At 41.7% G+C, this 26,767-nt stretch overlaps 1 protein-coding gene across 6 annotated transcripts in view; it reads left to right on the top strand.

Annotated features, from left to right (window-relative positions):
• The first annotated feature begins 327 nt into the window (after positions 1–327).
• Positions 328–26,767, top strand: part of LOC124015681 (signal-induced proliferation-associated 1-like protein 2) — a 108,466-nt gene continuing 82,026 nt past the window's right edge. For 3 of the 6 annotated variants that reach the window (XM_046331079.1, XM_046331075.1, XM_046331073.1), the window contains exon 1: positions 328–524. The gene's annotated coding sequence lies outside the window, so the exon portion shown is untranslated. The remainder of the gene's footprint in view (positions 525–26,767) is intronic. The other 3 variants (XM_046331078.1, XM_046331077.1, XM_046331076.1) reach the window with 1 other exon arrangement.

Genomic DNA, 26,767 nt, shown 5'->3' with positions numbered 1-26,767 from the left:
GTTGGGGCCAGTAATAGACCATTTAAGAGCCTTCATTTAGATAAGCTACTTTATGTGGACACAATGTGGACCAATGTGAATTCATTGTCGAGCAGTACAGGAAAGATAATGTGTCACTACTATTACTTATGCTCATGTTTTCATTACTGTATTCTGTATGATTTTACTCATTCTTTCTGCATTAGTTGTGTCTATGTTTCAGCAATTACAAGTGATGATTGACATCTCAGAGAACAAACGAGCAATAACGTCACGGTAGGCCAGCCTATCCCTAAACAAATGACCGCATGGGATAGGCGGGACTTCTGCCGATGCTGCCAGCGCGACTCAACAGAAACTAGTTGTATAGACAGACACAGCTAGGCCTATTGATACAGATCATGAATTGTAGGGACGGGGCTTTGTCTAGTTGCAATTGCAAAAAGTCTTTGGTAAACACAGTTTATTCTTCAACTAGGATGTTAAGCCTTCAAGTTAATCGTTTTGGATAAAATGGTATTGGAGTTATCTAGATCTCGTCTGAGGTAAGATCTTTTTTGTTGTTTAAGTAATTCGATTAAAGTAGCCACATTTATAAGAATTACACTTTGGCATGAATTGGTATTGTTCAAATGGTATAACCGAATGCAACTTTAAAAGTCGGCCTGACCATCTAAATCTGGTGTATAATGGTAAAAACAACAACGAGATCTGAAAAGGTTCTGCGATTCTATTGTGCTGTGAGTTCGCCCTCAACAGCGGGCTCTCTAGCCTAAATTACATTAACTTTTCATTAGAAGCAAAACACCGTTCATAAATTGTAAACTGGACATATATTTTGAATCCAGAATTGATACGATACGGCTTCTTGATATTGTACAAATAACAGCGCTAGTTCCAACTTCTTTCCTTTGAGTTAAATGTTGATTGTTTGCAAAACTCACTGCATGTTATGTTGGGTAAAAACGACTGTGGTGTGAAGTGGGTATACAAACATTTAGCCAAAATTATACAAACTTTTTTGTGAAGAATTCTATGCGAAACAATGACATACACACCTAAAATGATACATCCTATGTTGGTCTTTAAGTCAGGACAAGCTAAAGGCGTCCGCATACTTCCCGTCTGGAACAGTTCCTGCATGTATTATGACGACATTTTGTGACGTTTTCGGTCTTCGGTAAGGTTTTTTCCGGTTGTTCATGCACAATTTTTTTTCTCTCGAGGTAAGCCGAACTCGGTTGAGGAAGATTGGGGATTGGTCAACAGAAGGGATTGTTCAATTAAGTGTTTGTAATTCAAGGAGAGACTAATTGTTTTTTATGCAAAAAAATGTACTTGAGAAAAACTGCACTAAACATAGATGTAAAATTGCCCAACTATGATCTCCTTGACAGAAAAGTGAAAAAATGACAGATTTCTTCAGTTATTTTAGATTAATTCAGACTATTTTGAGGAAGTGTATCTGGCTATGGCGTCTCAAGTACTATTGTCTCTTTTTTTTTCTTCTAGTTTTTCTAGCGAAGCACCCTATTTTGGGACCCCTAGCAGAAGCATGCAGTATGCTTAAAGGCCCGCATGCTTCCAGTGGAGAAATATTCGGAAACAGTTTGTGTATATATTATGACCAAATATTATTTTTTTTGCATTTGTGAAAGTATTTTGTTGGGATAGGAAAGTAAAGCGGTTTGTTTTTCTAGAATCCTATTGCAATTGAGAATCAATTTCTGTTTGGATGGAGCATTTGGCTGTTTTGGCAGCCAGAGCCAGTCTACCTCTGAAAATAACACAAGGTCCTTTGACCTTTTAGGAGTAAAGGCAATGTTAGGCTCCTTAAGAGTACATCTTGGGCCTACTATTGAAACAGATAAATAAGTCTGTCAACAGAGTCAGAAATTCACAGGTTTCATGTTGGTTTTCTCTCAGGTTTACGCTCTCACGCCTTTTTAAATAGAATATTCTAAGTCCACAACAATGCATAAACCACATCAGGAGACAACTTTTGAGACCTGGGAAAAAATGTATGACATTTTTATTTTTGAGTGTAGTTTCCCTTTCATTCAAAGGCTCAGGTACCTAAACACTGTGGTTAGTGGTGTTTCTGTTGCACAGGAGATGGAGTTTGCAAAACAAATGGCCACTGGATTGATAATAATAATCATGATATTATTTTGCAAGGTAGGCATAGGCTACTTTGTAGCTAGTTAACAGTTAACTGAGAAGGTTTTTGGGAAAGCCTTTCCATCTACCTGAGGACGGATAGGCATGAGGACGGATAGGCAGATATGTCCCAGAACTATTATTTGACCATGCTGGTCATTTATCAACATTTGAACATATTGGCTATGTTCTGTTATCTCCACCCAGCACAGCCAGAAGAGGGCTGGCCACCCTCATAGCCTGGTTCCTCTCTAGGTTTCTTCATAGGCTTTGGCCTTTCTAGGGAGTTTTTCCTAGACAACGTGCTTCAACACCTGCATTGCTTGCTGTTTGGGGTTTTAGGCTGGAGCACTTTGAGATATCAGCTGATCTACGAAGGGCTATATAAATACATTTGATTTGATAGGCCCATCATTAGCATTGCAATATTTTTCCTGTTCCTTAATTGTTAGAAACCTGACATTTTATTTCATATTATTGAGGCATTTCTTACCTAGCTTCAAAGTAGCCTATAGCTAAAATTCCACCATAGAAATGTGGAGGCAATTTATTTTTTAAAGCCTTCCTCATAAGTATTATCCTGTTCAATTAGTTTTCTTTCCACTTTCTTTTATTGTCAAGCAACCAAAGGCATTATCCTAGTCATATTGGCAACCCATGATGGTTGTTGCATCTTTGGATCACTTTCTACATTTCAAATGGATATTTCCATCTCTGATGGTATGCATCCTGGGCATTAAGAAGTGATTATATGCAATGACCATTGAAGATAAATGGTTATACGCCATATACTTGCGTATACCCTCCACTACACCACTGAGTATGCTTTCTCAAATTGGCTAAGTTTGCTCTACAAGACATTTTGTATAGTTTAAAATTAAACTATCCTAAGAATGTAGGCTGTTGCTAAAAATTGTGTTTTGATAGCGTAGTGATGATGATGGTATTATTATGCTATCAAAATAAGTCTCATACACACAAGCATATATTTCGACAATTTGTCAACTAAACTAGTAGGTACCTGTGTAAGGGTTTGGTTTATATTGAAGCTACGTCTGTTTCTTCTACCTAGTGTGGCAGTGTTAACCTTGACAGTCCAGCTGTTGTCTTCATCAGCCTACAACGCGGTACTTTTGATTTCAGACTTTTGGAGAAACGCCTGCTAAGTACATCTTCTTATAGCTCGCTGATGCTTTGTGTGTTTGAGATGTCAAACACCATGACTTGTGAAGTGGTTTATCGGCCATGAGAACTAATCTGACAGAAGCTCAACTTTGAAAAAAAGGAGTCGTTTTCTCCAGAATAGACCTTGGTAGTTCAAGAGGCAGCCAAGAATACATTAGCCTCGATTAGCTTTTTCCTAAATATGAAGTCCCCAAAACACACGAGAATCCCTAAAAAATGGCTATGGAAACACGGTCCTTTGGCTCCCAAAATACTTCCACTCACCAACATGCCTAAAATGCTAAAAACTGGCAACCAATTCTAGCTTGCATACCCTCATATGGCTAAAATCAATAGCATTTGTATTGCCAAGCGCCTGAGAGGACAAGCTTATGGGTGATTTGTTTGGCCAGATTAGCTCCTTTTATCTGAATTTGCAAAAGTACCTGTCAGCACTCAAGTCTGCTCAATGGGGCTCCAACTTTCTTTACTGGAGGCAGCTAATTAAAAGGCACAGCTTTTGTTTTCTAATCCTGTTCCTGGAATGCTGGACAGCTGAGACAAGCCAAGCCCGTTTATAGATGCAGCCCACACTCCAGAGCAGTGTATTCAGGGTATTTTCTGTCTGCATTAAGGTCCCCTTGAGCAGGCCAAGGAAATTCGTCCCTCAGCAAGGTGTTCACTGTAGATGAAAGTAATCCTTATCTGCGTTGCCTTTTCCTCCTTTCCACTCTTGATATTTGGAAACTCAGTACTCCTTACTGTAGGGCATTGGGGGTATAATGTTATCTGGATCTGTTGTTTGCGGGTCAAGTTTCTCAACTCGTCTCCATATTCCCCACCTCCTTGTACTCTGCTTCTTTGGTTCCCCCGGGGAGGTTAAATAATTGGAGTGTGAGCTCATCGCCAGTATCCTACTTGGCAGGGAAGATCATGTGCATGGTTTACATGATTATAGATAATGAAGTGAGAGAATCAAGCCTGATGTGTTTCGTGTTCCTCCAAACAAGGTCAAGAGAGGAAGGACTCGGTGCCATACTGCTGTAGACTAAACAAGTTCTCCTCTTGTCCTTCACTTGACCTTTTTCTTGCCCTGCCCAGTAGTGTACTGCACATATTTCAATTCCTAACCAGGTGTCTGCAACTTTGTGCCGCACACTTTTTTTCTCTGTACACACATCCTGTGTGGTGCAGAACAGGAAAATGGCCACTGGCGATAGTCTGCACATCGAATCATCCACATGTGTAACCTGACCGCAGGCCAGCTTGTAGACCTATTTCAACGTGCCTGACTAGAAAGGCTGCATGATAGTGTTACAGACAAGGGGTTTTAGGACTGGGTAAACACATTTTTAAAGGGCCTTCATCAACTCTTGTGATCCGGTATCTGGTAACAAGGGAATGCACGGCCGCAGACTGGGATTAGCTAGCCGGGGCCATCTGTGAGATGGACAGCGGTAGCCAGGCCTTTTCTTGGTGTCCCTGCATGGAGTCCGGAAGTCTCTGCTGGACTCCCCGTTGTCCTCCCTTCATCTGGGCCACCCTGTGGTCTTCAATGATTTGATTTCACCGTGAAGCTGGAGGGAGGAGCTGCCTCCACAATCACCTCCCTTCATTCCCAATTCTCCATACCACAGGTGAAAGGAGTCTGTGGCCAGGCAGGCGCCACTCCTCCGTAAACCCCATAGAGAGTTTAGTTGCAAGTCGATGGAAATTAAAATGGATCCTTCCCCATGATAGCAGCAGAGAGCCCTGAAGAGGCAATGCCAGCTCGGGGAAAGGCCTCTGACTTCCGCTCTACTGATCGCGGTGACATTCAAACGTGAATCACCTGGTCTTAGCAGCCTACTTTTCCAGCCAGCCCAGCTAGTCAGTCACGGGGGGCCATAGCCCTTGCAGGTTGAAAAATGGGATTAACAGGTTTACCAGTGTGGACTGCTTTATTCACTCGACTCGTTTGTGTGTTTAATCTATTATTAGCTGTAATTACTCTACGGTGACTGGGCCTGCGCGGTGTTTGGGCTGGCGCCATAAACTGGTCAGGTGATTGACTTAGGTCACGGACCACAGTCAAGGTTTAAGGTCAATTAAGTGGATAGACTTAAGCGTAAGGAGTTAAACCAATGAAATATTTGAATACTGAAGCAACCTTTGATTAACTTTCTAGATGGGACAACTCTACATTTTAGAGTTTCTTCTCGGTGGATCCTTGGAAAAATATGAATGGCTTGAATCAAACACTACTGCTATTCTCATACACTCCTGTAAGGAAATGGGATTAACAGCAGGCTAAGGATACCGTTTAGCCTGCTTGTGTGTTGTAACCGCATTCCCAGTCTCTGTAACATTTTGGAACCTCTACGCTATCATCTGACATTCTCTCTATCCAGCACCACATACTCTCAAGGGAGTGGATCAAGCTGCTGGCAAGGCCTTTTCCAAACATGCAGCCATCTGCCTCGACACCTGACACCATAGCCCACACTGAGATCTAATTCGACTTCTCCTCAGAGACGCGTTTGTTCCTATTAAAGACGGTTTAAAAACTGACGACAAAGCATCACCACTATCTACCACACCAATAGAATAGATCGCCGATCTCCATTCATAGGAGTCACATCCACACGTTCTTTTTATTTTCACCCAGAAAAGAATCTGTTGAAACCATGTTTAATATTTTGAAAATGACTGTGGACCAATGAAGTGTGTCTGAATGCTTGTGTGCTTTAGCTGGGGCGGTGTTGAATCAACCTCCCGGTTTGGATGCGTTTCAAATTAGATATGACAAATGGATGCTGTATGCAATCTTGCTGACAAGTATAATTGAGGACTTTTGGCCTTTTGTACGTGTATTTGTTTAATTGGTTTGCGCAAAATGGTATTTTTGACTGCTGAGAGTTTATTTTTGCAACATTTTAATTTGGATGAATTTATGGTTATTGAATCTTTGAGTTAGTCGTAATAGTAGGCCAGGGCTGATACAGTTGCTAAGTGCACACTTTGTTTCCAGAGTTCTCAATGAAAGTAACTTTAAGATCTTAGACATTTTGACCTTTACATCAAACTACTAAAAAAGACAAGTGCAACGTTGCTTAAAACAAACTGTGTTTAAAAGTAGACGGCCACCTTTAATTTCCCCAAGGTCGAAGCTGTTTTCAGGATGTCAGCAATTGCCTCCGGGTGAAAATTTGATTAATTTCACCTCTTAATAACCTCTAATTGATCCTTGGTTGGTGTCCATCTGGGAAATGCAAAACAACGAATCGAGCTTGATGGGTCTATGAAAAGAAAGAATGAGAAGCCTTTATGCTATTGTAGAAACACCTGTCAAAAGGTTGGTAAAGCAACAACTGCTGTTGTCATTGAGGTGTATGCAATCAAAAGACAGACGGGTTTATTTAGTGTTGTGACACTTGGAGGCCTTCGTAACTATTGAGTAGTGACGAGCTACAAAGCAGTAGTGTGGGAGTCTACATCGACAATCATCTGGGGCTTGTCTTAACTGGTCATATCATATTTGGTCAACGTCTCGTTTAAGTTTTCTATTAGATCTTGGCAGCTGTGCTGACAAATTTCTTGTGTTATTTTCCCCTTCAACACTACTAATGCATTTGAGGATTGAGCAAGGCTTTTTTTCAGATGACAGTTTGACAATGGTTCTGCAATTATTAGTGAATGACAAGCGACTTTGTTGTTGTATTAATGCATACATTAGCCCTTTGGGGACATTACTCTCTATTTCTATGCTTTGCATCATTTGTTTGCTCGATTTACTAATCGTAGTTTAATATATTTGGTCCCTCAGAGCTATCAACTCCAAATGGGAGTCCCACAGTTTGTGTTATTTCAGCAACGACCGGGGAACCATTTAGTATTTCCATTCTTCATTGCCAGAGGAGATCACTTTCGAGCCATTTGTCTAACAATTAATGAGGATGTAGACTAAATGTCCTCGACAGCAGAGTACAAATGATGTTGTTTGTGGCCTACACTTCCCGCCATATTACACTGATGTGATATCCCATGGCATTTCTATTTTTCTTTGTGGGTTCGTTTGTGTGGGTGGATGATGAGCCCGATATGCTTGATTTAATTTATGTAATCCTCCTTAACCTTTTTCTTGTGCTGTAAAGGAAGATTAGTTTGCTCTGACTGCTTTCATAACAAATCTGTCGTCTTCGAGTATTGTTATTCTTCGTCGTTTAGTGGATGGTGATAAAATAATAGTACAACAATGTCCTTTTTTTCCCTGGGATACACTATCATTAGAATTATTATTGGGATAATGACAGAATGACACTGGGTGGGTTATGACATTGTTAGACCCATTTGTAGACCGCACCCAATTGTAATCATGGGGTGATTTTGGGGGGTTACGGTGCCTCAATGCACCAAATTGACAGACGTGGGGGTCAGCCACATCCAATCAGGGGTTTAACTCAATCAAAAGGCTGCAATGAAGTCTTTTCTGTTTGGCTCCCAGAGAGGTGTTCTCACCTCATCCCTATAGTTCGACATCCGCCACCTATGATAGGTTGCAGGGGCAGCTTTACCAGACATCTACCAGATGTTTTCCATATATTTGTGAAAGATGAAGAGAAGGGTCTTTGTTTTTCTTATGTATCATTTGGCTGAATGACCGTTCAATGACTGAAACATTTTAAAGGGCAAGGGCTAACATAAAGGACACCATGAAAAAGTTGTTGCATTGTTCAATCTTTCAGATAAAAACTAAGCCCAACTTACCAGATATTTCCATACAACGTCAGGAAAGCAAAGCCATGTCAATGACCCTGAACTCAAGCTTGTGATAACCCCTCTGGCCGTGCTACGGTTAACTGCAGCCTCTGAGGCGAAACAACCTGGGGGGATGTGTTGTGTCTTCTCCGGCCCAGAGCAGAAGCCAGGTACTGACCTCACTGGCCCCAGCCTCGAACGGGAGATAAAAAGAAGATTACCGGCCTTCCCTCCCTGCATTCCTTCTCCTCACTGAGGCGAAAGTGACATCTCAAATGGAAGCCCTCAGGGATCTCCTTTGACACTCTTGGATCACTTGACTCTTCTATCTCTGCTGATGTCGTTTATGAATTGGGATGGGAAGTCATCTGATCAAGTCCCACTGAGCAGAGCTGGCTGAGGGAAATTATGGATGTGCTGATATTGGCAGGACGTTGTTTGTTGCCGATTTGTAGTTTTAAAGGACGATTACTAGCAAACACAAGTTGTAATAATATAATAATAATAATATATGCCATTTAGCAGACGCTTTTATCCAAAGCGACTTACAGTCATGTGTGCATACATTCTATGTACGGGTGTCTTTGAACATTTTTGGTAGACAAGTCAAAAGGTAGAAAAAGATGACAGCATATTGGTGGTTCAGTTATAGGAACCAAGAAGAACTTAGTTGGTTAGAGGATGGTGCTTGGCACACCAAGGGTGTGGGTTTGATTCCCTTTTAGGAGGCCTAAGTGGCTTTGGATGCTAAACAACCATATTGGCTCTAATGGTTTTGATTACTGTCACCATGTTGGCTTGTATGTTATAGGAATGTTCTGAATCAGGCAATATCGTCAGACTAATGCATGACTACCAACTGGGGCCGTGCGATGTATCATAAATGAATTCAAATTTATGTTTTAGTGCAATGCCTGTATCGCAATAATCATTTTCCGTTAGTTTTCATGAGTGTGGTGTGTTTTTGGTCTCGTCTTCTTCACTTCTTCTGTGCTGTGTGAACTGTGCACCTTCCCACTCTCACACAGACACCAATTCCTAATGCTTGAGAGGTTGTGTAGGAGACGTGTTAATTTCCTACAATGCCTGCCATAAGGTGGTCATTACTAGTGGATGTGCATGGTTCAGGTTAAATTTGTAACCAACAATCTAATTTTCGAAGACTGACTTCAAAGCCAGATCTGTGATTATTGCAAAAAAGCAGGTTAATAATTAAACTATTTTGATAAAATAATTAAATTATTTGTGTGTGTTATGATTGTGGAATGCTTATTTAGCCTAGGTATAATGTTTCACGCCCTGAATTCATTAGATTATTCCTGCCTGTTTGCAATGCAGTGCATTGACCTTTTTTAAATTTTCCAACAAAGCTTATTTAGAGAACGTTTGAAGAAATTGAGATGTATATCATGAATCGCCCATCAATTTGGAAAAAATCTAAATATGATTTTTAGGCCATTTCACCCAGCTTTTACTACCTACCAGTCATAAGGCCTCATGACCGATGTTTCCTTATGTAGTCATTTACCAACAGTGTGACCGACTAGTGGCTTTGGATTGGTATCGAGTCCTATTTTTGTTGTCATGCTTTTTTAATTACAGTTTCCTTATAGGTTTTAAAGTATTATGTTTTGATTTCACCATCTATCTGTTTTTTTCAATTCTTCAAACATTTATCCCTGCCACCACACTAAACTGTTTGCTGCTCCCAAAAGGGATTTTGTAAGAAGCTTTGGGGATACAATAACACAAATTTTAGCTACCGACCAGTTGAAATGTTATTGCGTACCTAAGTCTTCTAAATCTTCTCTGCTACCTTTGGATGTATTTGTAGAGGGTACTCAGCACAGTAGGCCTCAACCACACAGGAAGAGCTGTTTTTATTTTTATTTATAAAAAAAATCTCAGTCCAGTGATTCCACCATATGCTTCAAACAGAGAAGCTAAATCTTTTAAAAGTGCTGCTCCGTGTCTTACTCACCAAGAGTTCTGTCTATGGGTAGACTTGTCTATGGCTCGTCATATAGGCTTGTCTATGGATTTAATTCATAATTCATGGAATGCGTATCGCCAGCTTCACAATTCTGCCACCCACATCCTGCCGGGTAACATTAACCCCAAGTTGACCCCGCCAACCAGGAAGCCCATCAATATCCCACTTCGGCCATCCACTCGAAGCCATTCCGGCAACTGTGGAAATGTATATAGTGAACTCGCCCTCACGACGAGCCACTGATGAACCGATTACCGGTGGCGTCTCTTGTGTGCCGTCACATGGGGAGTTTTCCGTTCTACAAAGGGAACCATTAGATGGAAGATGACCCCATCCGTTTCGAGGTTAATTGGAATTATGGTCGCTAATCAAGAGCGGCGACGTGGACCCGAGAGCAGTTTCAACAGGCTTAATTAGTTGCAACTGCAGATAATGGGTAGTGACCGTGATCACCGGATAACATGCCCTTTGCGTAGTTTGCAATGGTAATCACTCCCAAAAGTAAGACTTTTTGGATTTAGGATGATGGCGTCTTCATACGTGATTATTCAATGGACATTTCTGGCCAACACGGCCATGAACACTCAAAGGCCATAGGTCAAAACGCAGAAAGAGCCACTGTGGCGCTGTTCAAATTCACTCCACAATGGGCAAAAATACTCTTTGATATCATTCATGGGGCCCAGGTTTTCGACGTCTATATGGTCCATGTGTTGTTGGATGTGCGAGTTTCTCGTAATTGGAAAATCATGTGTTAGGTGGGTGTTCGGGCATATGTCTGTTTGTTACTAGACTGTTGTGTTTTGGTATCTGGTTTATATATGGTGTGGGTGTGGGCGCAGGAATTTGTAGGGCTGACTAATCCTCCCCTACTCAGCACTCATTGTGCACTTCCAGAGTAGCTCCAAAACACACAGGCATTTCAACTAGTAATATAACACCAGAGAAATATTTTATTCTTATAGTCATCAGCATTTCCCAAAAGCCTTGTATGCTCTTTTCCCCTCTTTCTTTCCTAACCCAGGATACACATTTTATCTGAGTACCTGCCTCCTTTAAAAAGGCATGTCTTTTTATGAGATCATTAGCTCTGGCACACTCGAGAGGTCAAAGGTGACTCTTCAGAGACTAGACATACTGCTCCTGGAGACATGTTTGCTGAAGGAAGCCTTGATGCAGACAGGCCTTTTCCCTGAGTAGAGGAGAGGGGGGGGTGTAGTAGTTCAATCTGTCTTGGTTGAGGCTTCCCAATCCTGCTTCCTAGAATCTACTGATGTGACCGCCTCCAGTCGGGGAAGGGCTCTGATGTACCCAATGGGGCATTAAACATGCATTCACTCACTCACTCTCTCCACTCTTCCTCTGTCATTGTCTTATTTCTGCTCTTTGTCTCTTGAGGCTTTTAGTCTGCTCTCTCCCTCTCACCCTCAATATTTTATATTTTTTCAATGGCTGTCTGCTGCGTCTTCTCTCTCTCTAATGATTTCTTTCTCTCTCTGTTTTCTGATGCTCAGTTCTCTCTCAATCTGACCTCTACCTTTCTTGCTACTGCACTTTTCCCTTAAAAAAAGTTGTATTTTACCCCCCTTTTCTCCCCAATTTCGAGCTCGTCTCATCGCTGCAACTCCCCAATGGGGTCGGGAGGTGAAGGTCGAGTCATACGTCCTCCAAAACATGACCCGCCAAACCGTGCTTCTTAATACCCGCTTAACCCGGCAAGCCCGCCGCACCAATGTGTCAGAGGAAACCCCGTTCTACTTATTGTAGTGTGGGAATAAGCTTATGCCAGACTTAGCCTACGTTTAACCTCTCCCTTGTTAATTTCAAAGAATGTTCATGACCCAATTCATATAAATCATGTCAAATGAAAAATGTATATTAACCCCTCCTACAGAATATGCTTTGGCAAGATTTTGAGTGATGCAAAGACTCCAGTGGTCATTAATAATTCATAGATTCACCAAACATCTTTATTATTATTACTATTATTATTATGTGTTTCATTTTTCCTGGTAGATACTACTGGTTATGATTGCAGACAGAGCTCAGAGGAGTAGTAGAGAATGGAATTTGTTTGTTTGTATTTTACCCCCCTTTTCAACCCAATTTTGTGATCGTAACATGGTGTAACATATGTTCACAGATGAATTTTAATGTTTATGTTTCACGCATGGCTTTTCTTATGATCCTAACAATTTCCGTATGGATTTTCTTACGATCCTACTGATACAGGAGTCCTATCAATAGATCGCTAGAAGATGCATATCTTTCATTTTAGCGGGAGAAAGTATGGAGCGAGATACCTGACAAATTGTTGAACATCATAGGACAGTGCCTGTCAGTCACAGTGAGTGACAACAGTGAAACATTGCTGGTTTGAGACTGCTGTCGATCCTACCTCTCTTTACCTGTGTGTTGTGTGTACTCTGGTTACATTAACATTTCTGCACTGAGCGTGATAAAATAAACATATTTAATTGTTTTTTAAAAAGCTAATGATGTTCAGTGCTGTGAAAGTATTTTCCCCCTTTCTGATAGTCTCTAATTGCATATTTGTTTTTTATACTGAATGTTCAGATCTTCAACCAAAACATAATATTAGACAAAGGGAACCGTAGTTAAAAAAATTAATAAACACACATTTTTTTATTTATTTACAGGATGCATTTGGTTGCAGTCGTTGCAGCTAAAGGTGGCACAACCAGTTCTTGAATGTAAGGGCGCAATTACTTTTTCGCACAGGGCATTCGATATTGCATAACGTTGTTTATGACATAAGTATGTAATTGTTATTTGTTCACTGTTTCCCTTTATCTAATATTAGGTTTTGGTTGAAGATCTGATAACGTTCAGTATCAAAAGAATCAGAAAGGGGGGAAATACTTTTTCACGTTTTTCATGTTTATATATGTCTAATGATCTTAATCCAAGTGTTGACAATGGAGTAGTCATCTACTGCTTTCTGTGTAGCAAAGCCCATGTTTAACACCTGTATTGCAAATAGCTTAGAAAATGCATCTTTAGAGGAAGCTTGATGCCTGTGGCTGTCCGCAGACTCTTCTGTTTTTATATGATATTGTACAACAGCTGATGCAAGTAACACTGTGAAAGTGTGAACATTTGATCGGTGTTATTTCCTCTAGTGATGCACCGATATGACATGTTTTGGATATTTTCCATTCAAAAATAAAAAAGCGATAACCGATATTAAACATTTAGACGGCCATTTAACCTCTCTGCGCACCGAACCCGTTAGCGGGATGAAATTCGACAACATACGGTGATTGCTACATAAATAGTCATATTAAACATTCATGAAAATACAAGTGTCTCACGTGTTTCGAAAGCCTAGAATCTTGCTAATCCAACTGCGTTGTCAGATTTAAAAAATAATTTACTGCGAAAGAATACGATGCAATTATCTGAGGATAGAGCCCCATTAAAACAACTATTTCAACCAGCACAGGCGTAACAAAATCACAAACTGCAATAAAATAAATCGTTTACCTTTGACGATCTTCCTCTGTTTGCAATCCCAATGCTCATTGTTACACAATGAATGGTCTTTTGTTTGATAAAATCCATTTTTATAGCCTATCACAAAACATTTTGTGAACCGCTTGTGTCATGAATTCCGTCTCATTCCATTTTCGACGACACATTCAATGTAAATACACACACTAAACATGACTTTTCCAGTCATGTTTGGTTTCATTGCAATCAACTGGTTTGTTTGTAACAACTTTTGACTGATTGACTGAAAGAAACCGATTTGAAGACAAGTAATTATTATATTATTATATTATTATTATTATTATATATTATAATGACATCACTGTGCACCAATGATATGACCTCTGTTTTGTTGATTGACTGACTGTATTTTAACCCAATGACCACTGATCCTCTTGAAATCTAGCTGGGTATATCGCCAATGAGCTGAGGTAAACGGTAATATGTAATGCTTATGTGTTGGAAGACCAACCCATGTAGTAAACTCCGGCATAAAGAGGTTAATTCGCCATTGAAGATTCATACCAGAAGGAGCCACGCATGTTACGCACAGCATTGTTTTGGTAAAGCGCATCTTCAGCTGTTTATATATCAATCAGTATGGCGACTAAGTCAGGGAAAGCTAAATCTAAGTCTAGATATACAGATGTACACACAATTTTAGAAGAAATTGATCGGGAAAGTGAGACCGAGATTGTTGGAGGACGATTCATTTAGCAATTCCCAAATGGAGGAATATTTTTTTGAACGGAGAGGACACCGTTTTGGACTGGTAAGTTTTTCTCATGCCAATGCCGTTGTTTGAAATTAATAATATAAAATAATATTTGTGAAATGAGAGCCTATTTGAGGGGACTGCAGGCCCACAACAATGGCCAAAGTAAAATGGAGACAGTAGATCTAGCTGGTCTGTCATAATATAAATGAGACAGTAGATCCAGCAGGTCTATAATATTATATTCAACCTTATGTTCCCTGTACTCTCTATATATCTGTTTATTATACCTGTTGATACAGGGCTCATATGTGAAACTATTCTAACTGAACATTTTCTTTCACAGTGACAATGACTCCGAATGGGAGCCCCCAGTGCCAAGGTGTCCATCCCCCACTGAAGCTGGTTCATCCAGCTCCTGCCAAAAGTGGTGTTCATCTGACCAAATGTATTTCTGCAGGCATGGATGTGCCTCAGGGCCAAAAGGGCACAGCATGGAGGCGTCGCTGTGTTCTTTGCAAAATGAAGTCCCCAATCACCTGCACCACATGCTTGATGACCCTCTGCTTTACAGCAGAAAGAGACTGCTATGGCACCTGGCATCAGCAGCACAATATTGTGTAGAGGACTGAGGGTCTTCCAAATATTGAAAGTGTTATTTTGTAAATGTATATTTTTTTTGTGTGTTTTTTCTCAAAAAGTTTTTTTTGCGGGGGGTGTGTTAGAATACCATTTTGGTATTTTGTATATAGTTATTCCATTCATGTATAACTTCACCAATTTGGCCACTTGGGTACATTTGGGCTACTTGTGTGGGATGCCTGGATAAATGGTAAATGTCATGTAGCACACTCCTTTTGGAAGTTATCATTCTGAAACTTTGCACAAGTACTGTTGCCCTCTTATGTTTTTCACTGAAGTTGTCCCCATCATCCTATCTGAATGTTTGTTTTGTCTTGTTCATTTTAAAGATGATGATACAACAATGAAAAATATGTATGTTTTTTTTTCATTGTATTGTCTAAACCAGATCTCTTGTGTTGTATTCTCTTACATTCAATTCACATTGACACACACCTCAGTGTTTTCTTTCAAATGAAACAAATCCTTGGTCCTGGGCCTGAGCTACAGGAAGTTAGATTTGGGTTTTGAAAAGATTTCATAAATTGAAAAAAGTATCGGGGTAGCTGTAAGAGGTTAAGCATTCTAGTACAGTTAAATAGTTAACACACACACATGGACGCAGCGGTCTAAGCCACTGCATCTCAGTGCAAGAGGTGTCACTACAGTCCCTGGTTAGAATCTAGGCTGTATCACATCCGGTTGTGATTGGGTGTCCCATAGCGCAGCTCACAATTGGCCCAGCGTCGTCCGGGTTTGACTGAATGTTATCATTGTAAATAAGAAATTGTTCTTAATTGTCTTGTTAAAGATTACACACACCACACTGACCAAAAAGTTATTTTGTTGCCATTTACGTATGTCCGTATCGAAGTGGTGGCCCTTGTACATAGCATCTAGCATGGTGGCGACATAGTAAAGCGAGAATGTCACCAAATCACTTGTTCACAGCCTGTGTCGGCAGTTTTGTTGAGCAGGCGTTTGAATGCCATGACAGAGGGTATCACGTCTGCTGCAGGAGCAGTCGATGAGCTTATTTTTTGAGTCAGTTGTTTGACTGGAGCTAGCTAGTGTGTACATGTTTCAAAACTGTTCTCAAATGCCACTGAAATGGCAGCAGCGGTATGCCAACCAGCATATTCATGATCATGCAATACGACTTTCCTCAGTACGAAATCCTCGACGGCCCACTGTGCTGTCAGATTCCGCATGCTCATGGGGCCGATATGGCTGGTCCACATGTCAGTCATGAAACTAATTGCAGTGACGCTATTACTGTGTAACTGCAGTAGGGCAACATCTGAAAAATAGCGCACTTGGTTGTGTGTACCGGTGTTCGATCAGTCGGCAAACGCCAACATCACCCACAACAGAGAACGGTTGATTGTCAAGGGCAATGAATTCAATTATCTTGGCTTTAATGGATTTCCAATTTGAGTTGTCTCGTTGAAATGTTTTTACTCTTTCAAATGACTGCTCGACTTGTTGACCACTCGAACCACACAGCAGACACTGGGCTAGGTGAGGAATGCTGTGTTGCACGTGTAGAGCTACATTTTACGTGGCGTAATTCCTCCATGTACCGACGTTTATATAGGTATGCACGTCAGCTTTGACATCAGTTTTGCACATCAGCGTTAAACTAGACATCGGGTCCATGTTGGCATTTTTTGCTAGTATTGGACGATTCTGATATGTTCACCGACATATCGCGCATCCCAAATTTCCTGAATGTTCCAGAGGCAACCAAAATAGAGCTTGTTCTGCAAAGAAAATCCCCCCCCCCAACCCGGGGGAGCCTGGCTGGTTACTATTTCTATTTGGCTGGCTACTCCATGTGCTTGTGGAAAACACTGCAATGGCCACTGGTCAGTTTGTAGAAACATCATCTGTTCGGCTGTACAAATTCACCACGTACAGATGTGCTTGTGGAAAACACTGCAATGGCCACTGGTCAGTTTGTAGAAACATCATCTGTTCGGCTGTACAAATTCACCACGTACAGATGTACTCTTTTGCTATCAGTCTGGAACAGGAAAACACTGTAAAAGGGAGTTCTGAAAATCCAGTCAGTGACTCACACATGACTCGCACACACCCTGTCACACTCTGCACCCTATCTCAGGGTGGCAGATAGCCTAGCGGTTAGAGCATTGGGCCAGTAACCACAAGGTTGCTAGTTTGAATCCCTGAGCTGACTAGGTGAAAAATCTGTTGATCTGCACATGAGCAAGGCACGTATGCCTAATTCTCCAGGTTAGCTATCAGTAATGTCTGATCCCTGGCCGTGACCCACTCTATGCCTCTATGTCTCATTGCTATATGCAAAAAAACACCGTTTCCATTTTCGCACCACTCTTGTACATGTGTGACCTGTAAAAACAAAGACTAAGAAAAACCATATCAGTTTTTGCTGCCTTGCCAACTCCTATGGCCATGACAACCACCACAGGATTTGTCCACAGCCTACAGCTCAGACAAACGTTCGAACAGGCTAGAGCTTGGAGGCCAACCAACTAAAATGCTTTGGGTCTAGCCTTAAAGAAAGCTCCAGTCCCTTCAAAGGCCGACTGTACTCTCTCAGCGAGACCTACATGTCATACAGCAATGTCTAATACGCTGCAGTAACCACCACAAGAGAACCCCCAGTCTGTCTGTCATTAGCGTCAAGCTTCCCATCCACTTCAGAGCTTACATAGTGCAGGTGTTCTGGCTCCATGGAGGGGGGAGACGGTAATTAAAGCTAGCAATAGCTAAATTGCTTACGTCATTAGCGCTGCATGCAACCAACCTCGCTCGCACCCTGTGCGTGTGTGAGATAGGATTTAGGATGGGAGCTTTGAGAGTCCGTGAAAACAAATGAAGCGTTTTATTTGTATTTTCACTGTACCGTAGAGGATATTTGAATGATAAAGCAAGCAAGCCTGGATGAGGATGAGGATGATGATAAAGCAAGCCTGGATGATAAGGCAAGCCTGGTTGATGATAAAGCAAGCCTGGATGATGATAAAGCAAGCCTGGATGATGATGTTGATAAAGCAAGCCTGGATGATGATGATGATGATAAAGCAAGCCTGGTTGATAATGATGATGATGATAAAGCAAGCCTGGATGATGATCAAGCAAGCCTGAGGAATGATGATAAAGCAAGCCTGGATGATGACGATGATAAAGCAAGCCTGAATGATGATAAGGCAAGCCTAGATGATGATGATTATTAAAGCAAGCCTGGTTGATGATAAAGCAAGCCTGGATGATAAGGCAAGCCTGGTTGATGATAAAGCAAGCCTGGTTGATGATAAAGCAAGTCTGGATGATGATAAAGCAAGCCTGGATGATGATAAAGCAAGCCTGGATGATGATAAAGCAAGCCTGGATGATGATAAAGCAAGCCTGGATGATGATGATGATGATAAAGCAAGCCTGGTTGATAATGATGATGATGATGATAAAGCAAGCCTGGATGATGATCAAGCAAGCCTGAGGAATGATGATGATAAAGCAAGCCTGAATGATGATAAGGCAAGACTAGATGATGATGATGATTAAAGCAAGCCTGGTTGATGATAAAGCAAGCCTGGATGATGATGATAAAGCAAGCCTGGATGATGATGATGCTAATGATGATGATTAAAGCAAGCCTGGATGATGATGATGATAAAGTAAGCCTGGATGATGATAAAGCAAGCCTGGTTGATGAAACCTACAGTCTACTGTAAAGTTAGACTGCTCCGTTTCTTCTCTCCCTAGATGATGAATGGACATTCCATACCCCTCCACTAGCATACAAAGGAATGGAAATAACTTGCTCTACATTCAACTAGACTGTTATGCTGTCTCTGGAGCAAAACATTTATTTCAGCTAGTTACAAAGTTTATGATCATTTGTGTGTAATTTTGTTGGACCAAGCTGCCACCTCCCCCCTTCACTACCCCTTTAACATTCTCACACAAATGCAACACGCCCTGTTTTTACTCAAGTGGACCACGAACTCGTAGAATTTTGACTTTGGCACAGCGGGCTGCAAAACAGTTGGCACGTCACTTCTTTAACATGGGAGTGTCAGGTGGTAGAAACATCTGCTGACTATCCCCCCTGCCAACCCCCCCCCACCCCCCCAATACTCCCACTCTTTCCCACACACACACACCCAACCACCAGATGTGTTGAAGCAATGCCACACTTTATGCAGGCTTGAAAGAGCCTTAAATTACAGTCTATCCCCCTCTAAAATGGTTTCCCAACAGGCCTTAAGCCAAACGGAGAGGCACATTCTGTCAATCAAATTCCTCTTCAATGATACGGTGCACGCCTTCCCAGCCGACCGGTTGCTGTCTCTGAAGAAAATAGTCCAATCGGTTGGTTGTTGCCTAGAGACGGAAGAAGAGAGGCATAAACATACTCACTGTGACCATACAATCTCCATCTCTCTTGGTTTATCTCTACCTAATATACTTCCACTCTCTTCCCCATTCCAATATTGCCTAATAATTTTGTTACCCATCCCTCTTTCCTGCACTGTTTCACTTATGTGAATTATTGTGATCACACTCGGTCACCAGTCCAACAGATCCCTCAACTTGTGGCTGGCACTGCTTTCCTCTGCAGATGGTGGGTAACTAGGTCATATTCATTAGGTAACAAACAGAATAACACAGACTGAAACAGGGAGGCACTACCTGTACTTGTCCAATAAGAAACCGTTTTTTCCCATTGCAAAATGTTTGCTTTGCGTGGTGGCCAACTGCACATAGGGGAGAAGGACTGCCCCCTCTCATTGAAGCCACAGCAGTTTAAGGCCGACAGCGGTACATCATGTAATTGTTAGCAGAAAACAATAGGAACCTCCGTTATAGTGAATGGAAAAACATTTTGGGGGGAGGGTCTCTCTTCTCTGCAGATCCTCTCAAGTTTTGTCAGGTTGGATGACGCTTCACAGCCATTTCCAGAGATGTTCAATCGGGTTAAAGTCTGGGATCTGGCTGGTCCACACTGAATTGTCCCGAAGCCACTCCTGCGTTGTCTTGGCTGTGTGCTTAGGGTCGTTGTCCTGTTGGAAGGTGAACCTTTGCCCCAGTCTGAGGTTCTGAGCACTCCGGAGCAGGTTTTCATCAAGGTTCTCTTTGTACTTTGCTCCATTTCTCTTTCCCTCAATCCTGACTATTCTCCGAGTCCCTGCCGCTGAAAAACATCCCCACAGTATGATGCTGCCACCACCATTCTTCACTGTAGAGTGATGAGCAGTGCCTGGTTTCCTCCATACATGATGCTTGGTATTCAGGTTAAAGAGTTCAGTCTTGTTTCTCATGGTATGAGAGTCCTTTAGGTGCCTTTTGGCAAACCAAGCGGGCTGTCATGTGCTTTTTACTGAAGAGTGGCTAACGTCTGGCCACTCATCCATAAAGGCCTGATTCATGGAGTGCTGCAGAGTTGGTTGTCCTTCTGGAAGGTTTTCCCTTCTCTTCTCAGAGTAACTCTAGAGTTCTGTCACTGACCATCAGGTTCTTAGTCACCTCCCTGACCAAGGCCCTTCTCCCCCGATTGCTCCGTTTGGCCAGGCGGCCAGCTCTAGGGATAGTCTAGGTGGTTCCAAACTTCTTCCATTTTAAGAAATGATAGGGGTCACTGTGTTCTCGGGGGACCTTTTAATGCTGCAGAAATGTTTTGGTACCCTTCCCAATGTGCCCAGACAAAATCCTGTCTTGGAGCTTTACGGACAATTCCTTTGACCTCGTCTTGGTTTTTGCACCGACATGCACTGTCAACTGGGACCTTGTGTAGACTGGTGTGTGTGCCTTTTCTAAATTATATTCAATCAATTGAATTTACCACTTGTGGACTCCAAGTTATAGAAACATCTCAAGGATGATCAATGGAAACAGAACGCACCTGAGCTCAATTTAGAGTCTAATAGCAAAGGGTCCTAATACTTAGTGGCAAGAAAAAGTATGTGAACCCTTTGGAATTACCTGGACTTCTGCATAAATTGGCCATCAAATTATTCTGATCTTCATCTGAGTCACAAACTTAAACTAATAACACACGCATTATTGTATTTGTATTGTCTATATTGAATACATAATTTAAACATTCACAGTTTACGTTGGAAAATGTATGCGAACCCCTAGGCTAATGACAAAAGTTAATTGGAGTCAGGAGTCTGCTAACCTGGAGTTCAGTCAATGAGACGAGATTGGAGATGTTGGTTAGAGCTGCCTTGACCTATAAAAAAACACTCACAAAATGTGAGTTTGCTATTCACAAGAAGCATTGCCTGATGTGAACTATGCTTGATGTGAACTTTGTTTGGAAAGAACACACAACACTGTCTGTGGAGAAAAAAGGCACAGCACACCAACATAAAAACCTCATCCCAACTGTGAAGTATGGTTGGAGGGAGCATCATGGTTTGGGGCTGCTTTGCTGCCTCAGGGCCTGGACAGCTTGCTATCATCGACGGAAAAATGAATTCCCAAGTTTATCAAGACAGCAGAATGTAAGGTTATCTGCGCGCCAATTGAAGCTCAACAGAAGTTGAGTTATGCGACAGGACATAGACTCAAAACACAGGAGTAAATCAACAACAGAATGGCTTCAACAGAAGAAAATACGCCGTCTGGAGTGGTCCAGTCTGAGTCCTGACCTCAACCCGATTGAGATGCTGAGGCATGACCTCGAGAGCAGTTTTGCTGAAATGAAACCGTTTTGTAAAGAGGAATGGTCAAATACCTCCTGACTGTTGTGCAGAGGGTCAACCAGTTATAAAATCCAAAGGTTCACATACTTCTCCCACCCTGCACTGTGAATGTTTACACGGTGTGTTCAATAAATGCATGAATACATATAATTGTTGGTGTGTTATTAGTATAAGCAGATTGTGTTTGTCTATTGTTGTGACCAATTTATGCAGAAATCCAGGTATTTCCAGAGGGTTCAGATACTTTTTCTTGCCACTGTATGTAAATATGGCATTTAAATTTATTTTGAATACATTTGCACACATTTCTAAACCTGTTTTCGCTTTGTCATGATGGGGTATTGTGTGTAGATTTGTTTTTATTTTATTTTATCAATTTTATGATATGGCTGTAACGTAACAAAATATGGAAAAGATCATGGGTCTGAATCTTTTCCGAATGCACTGTGTCATTGAACCAATTATTTTAAAATCGCACACAGAAGTTATGAGGATAATTGAGTTTGTAATGGCGCCCTGCAGTACCCTGGTCGGCCTTGAGTTACTCAATGAGAAGGGGTAACACAGAGCAAGTCTGCAACCTCACTTTCTGCAGTAGCTCAAACCGTTCATGTTATGTTTCCATGAGATGCCATCTTAACCGATTTGAATTTGGTTTGTTTCACATAGAAATGAATGGTGTCCTGTGATTGATGGCTTTGTCCATTAACATCACTGGCACACAGTTACATTGCCACGCCCTCTTTCAAATGGAAACTGTACTATATACACAAACGTATGTGGACACCTTCAAATTAGTGGACTTGGCTATTTCAGTCACACCCATTTGCTGAGAGGTGTATAAAATCGAGTACACAGCCATGCATTCTCCACAGACAAACATTAGCAGTAGAATGGCCTTCCTCAAAAGCTCATTAACTTTCAACATGGCACCGTCTTAGGATGCCACCTTTCCAACAAGTCAGTTTATCAAATGTATGCCCTGCTGGAGCTGCCCCGGTCAACCGTAAGTCCGGTTATTGTGAAGTGGAAACATCTTGGAGCAACAATGGCTCAGCTGCGAAGTGGTAGGCCACACAAGCTCACAGAACGGGACCATCGAGTGCTGAAGAGTTCAGTGTAAAAATCATCTGTCCTCTGTTGCAACACTCACTATTGAGTGACAGCTTCCTATGGACGCAATGTCAGCACAATAACGGTTTGTCGGGAGAATCATGAAATAGGTTTCCATGGCTGAGCAGCCACTCACAAGCCTAAGATTCCCATGTGCAATGCCAAGTGTCAGCTGGACCGGTGTAATGTATGTAGTGTATGTTGATAAACAATCTGGGTTCTTTTTTAGTCTCTGGTTGTTGTGGCTGCAGAGTGAACGTGTCCATATATGTGTTAGGATCTGTTTGGTGTTAGGAGACAAAGGGTTGATCCAAGGACTGTCTTTCTCCTGTTCTCTCTCTCCTTCCATGTCTGTCATTCGGTCTCCATTTGAATCCCTCCCCCTCTTATTATTCCCCATATGACTTTTTCTCCCTCTGTCCATCTTTATCACTCCCACTCTTATTGCTTTCCTTCTCTTTACTTTGCCTCTGTCCATTTCGGCCTCACACTGTCTTATTTCTGTCTCTTGTCCTCTCTCTGCCCACAGACAACACATAATTGACAGCTGTCTGATATGGGAGGCAGTGATCTACAGCACTCCACCAGACTGAAACGCTGGCTGTCCCCCCCCGAACACACACACACACACACACACACACACACACACACACACACACACACACACACACACACACACACCTCCAATGTCTCACCCACAGAGATCTATTTTAAAATACAGACTTGTCTGTTGGAAAGTTTTCAATGGGGTGTGGAGAACAACCGCTGGTGATTCGTGTTTGTGTTAAATATGGATTAGTCTCATGGGAACCACATATTTTACCTACAATGAGAGAGGTGTCTGACCCTCAACCAAAATGGGTTTTGATGAGACAAGCCTTCTAAAGGTTTTCACGCATTCTGCTGTTGCGTGATTGAGCAAAAGACTGACAAAGTAATCATACAATTGTAACCACTGGGACTGCCTACCATTGACGTTTTTCTGATGCTTAAACCATTGTTGTGTGGCGTTTTGATGCACTCTGAAACGATAAGTAACATTAACGCTAGTTTTAATATTGTGTCAACTCCTGGACTCCGATCTTTGGTGTCACGTGTGACCCCTAAGCAGAGTGGGAAATACACCGTGACATTAGGGAGGGTGGGGGGTGGTCTGAGCCTAATAATCAACACCTAATTTAAACAGTAAAAATGAATGACCTTTTTATTGTGGCATGAATACAACCAGTCATGATATTTTCATCTGACTGTCAAACAAATCAATTAAAAAAGTAGGCTACCTGTGCATGTTCATCCACTCTAAAATATTTCCAGTATACAAACTGCGTGTATACTTGCACCATTTTATGACGGTAAATGGACATCTGTTACATTAATAGACAAATTGACTTTTTTTGTGGTCTGATAAGTCGGGACACCTAAAATGCGTCAAACTGTCCCGGGGAAAACGTGATGGTCACCCTAACACACACGGTCAACTTACTAAACAAGGCTACAATGTGTATTACTTTGAACTTCTTCAAATAGGACTACTGGTAGCCAGTGTGTACTGGTAAAAATAAATAGTGCTTAATGTATTAATGCTTGGAGTCTTTACAGATTGTGTGACAAAACACTACCGTTCCTTACATTAATTACAATTTTGACAGTGTTATTTGTCATTATTAAGCATTTAACAATTGAACTTTAACAATTGAACAATTGAACCCTGTATGAATCATTGATCTTAGAGGTCTCGGAAAATGTCCTGTATGTGTAACTATGCCTACGTAATGTTTCACCATGAAAACAATCCAAAATCATTTAGGCCTATGCCATTGCGAAATCGAATGCTTCTAACCGAAAGAGTTAACTATACACCTACTGTAATTAACGTATATTTGTTGGATGGATTGGATGCGCATTGTTCTCCAGCTTTTGGCTAGTTGTCTAGTGATATTGTCAACCATCAGCTGAAAGAAAACAAATATTTATTTAAACAAATCTACTTATGGGCACGGAGTACACTTGAAACACAAAGCAATGAGCACTCTTAACAGCTGACTGACAAAAGCAAACAATGATATATCAAAGGATAAATCTAATGCTTTGGAATAAAATCATAGGCAGTTTTTTTTAAGGACACATTGCAAACAAATGGCGAAAAAGGAGGAAGTACACAGGAAACTGTGTAAAGGAGCTCAGCTGTGGCCGAAATTCAGCACTACTGATTGGACAACGCCGCCACATACAAATATGGTTTAAACCATGACTGAGAGGTGGGGGTATTTGTTTTCATATTTACCACTGTAAAACATACCACTGCATTTTAAACATGTCGGATAATGATTAAATTAGCATTATTTAGAGCCCCCCACCCTAGAATCTAAACAAACTGAACAAGATTTCTCTTTTTGCCTGTTTAGGTTGCACCAGGCAGACGTTTTCACACAGAATCAAGCACTCGGCATCAAACCCTGCATTGTAAGACGTTTATACAGTTAAGACCAGTGTAAAAGAGATTAGGAAGGGTTACTTATTGACTTAGAGACCGATCGCTCTAGTCTGTCTAAATAGAGGCACTGGTGGCGGTGTACTTAAGGATTAAGCAGAAGCATCAAGCTCTTGTCGAGGATGTTTCTCTTAGACTTTGGTTGATCCCAGATGATCTCGTCAGACTTGGTAACGCTTTCAAAACAAGCTCCCAAGTGAAAGGGAGTGGTTAGATGAATTGAGTGCAGATGCACAAATGCATGTACAGACCCGCACGTATACCCATACACACAGGCCGAAATCGAGACTGAATTGTACATTCTGATCTCTATGAAAAATCACTCACCCTCCATACCTTTGTCCTATTCCTTCGCTGCAATCCACAGGAAGTCAAAAATATGCAGCCCAGAGAAGGTCCTATTGGAGGCTCTGAAAGCACCAGATCCTTTGCCTCCTTTGCATTTTTCTTTTTAAACCTCCAGAACTTAAAGGGGCTCTGTTCTTTTATTGTGTCCCCCCAGAATATGTTGAAAGGCCCTTCTTCAATCCTGTTGCCCCCCCCTCTAAAGACCCTTTCAGTCCCTCAGAAGTTGGGGGTGGTGCAATGTAGACCGGGGTTATTTTGGGCGACACAATCCGGATGTATCTGCTGTCCTGATAAACTGAATGTCATGGTGTCCCTTTTCTCTATACACATGCTAATGCCTCCCAATCAGTTCGGCAGTTGGAGAGTGTGGGCATTTGTTTAGGGAAGGACACCCGGGGATAGCTAGCTACACATCCCATCCCTCTCACAGTAGGGTGTGAGGGGAGTCTCACTAGCTCTCTGTTCAGTGCTCCTTCTGTCACCAGATGGTCGAAATTTGGGGGTGGATGGATCTACTTCTCCTTAAAGGTGTTATTGTTCGACAACTAGGCCTAGCTATAGCCCGATATGGGATGACTGACTTGCCTTCATTCAAGAGAAGCAGAGCGACTGAAATGCAATCAAGCTACCTGCTGCTCTGTTTTTTTTCCTTCTCCTTTTTCATATTCATAGGAGACTTCAGTTGCCGCCTCTCTTTCCCTCGTTTTTCTTTTTCATTAGCATTCCAGAATGAATGATGATGATTCCTCCTCGCTTCCACCCAATGGGGTTAATTTTTTGTCAACAGACAATGAAACAGACTGCTTTCCTCAAGCTCTATGGGGAAATCCTGGCGGGAAAATAGGCTTGCGAAAAACTGTCCTTCTCGTTTCACTCTCCTACTCTATCTCTGCTACCATTTCCATTGGACAGAGCACTGCCCTTAGCACTGGCGCCGGAGAGGATGGCTGCCATTTCATGGGCTCTTAACCAACCGTGCCATTTTGTTAAGTTACAAAAAATGATTTTTTAAAACTATTTTGTACATAATGCTGCTGCTACTGTTCTCTTATGACCGGAAAGAGCTTCTGTAAATCAGAACAGAGATTACTCACCTTGAACTGGACGAATAATCTCGTCCGATTCATTTTCTTTAATGAATCGGACGAGAAGGATTTACTCCAGACACCCGGCGAGGCCCTCATCCTCTTAAGTCGCAGGAGAAAAAGACTGAAGAGATATGTCGGAAAGAAATC

This window comes from Oncorhynchus gorbuscha, linkage group LG26, assembly GCF_021184085.1.
Source record: "Oncorhynchus gorbuscha isolate QuinsamMale2020 ecotype Even-year linkage group LG26, OgorEven_v1.0, whole genome shotgun sequence".
In the NCBI taxonomy this organism is placed as follows: Eukaryota; Metazoa; Chordata; class Actinopteri; order Salmoniformes; family Salmonidae; genus Oncorhynchus; species Oncorhynchus gorbuscha.
The sequence above is the reverse complement of the archived record's forward strand: the minus strand, read 5'-3'. Positions and strand labels throughout refer to the sequence as shown.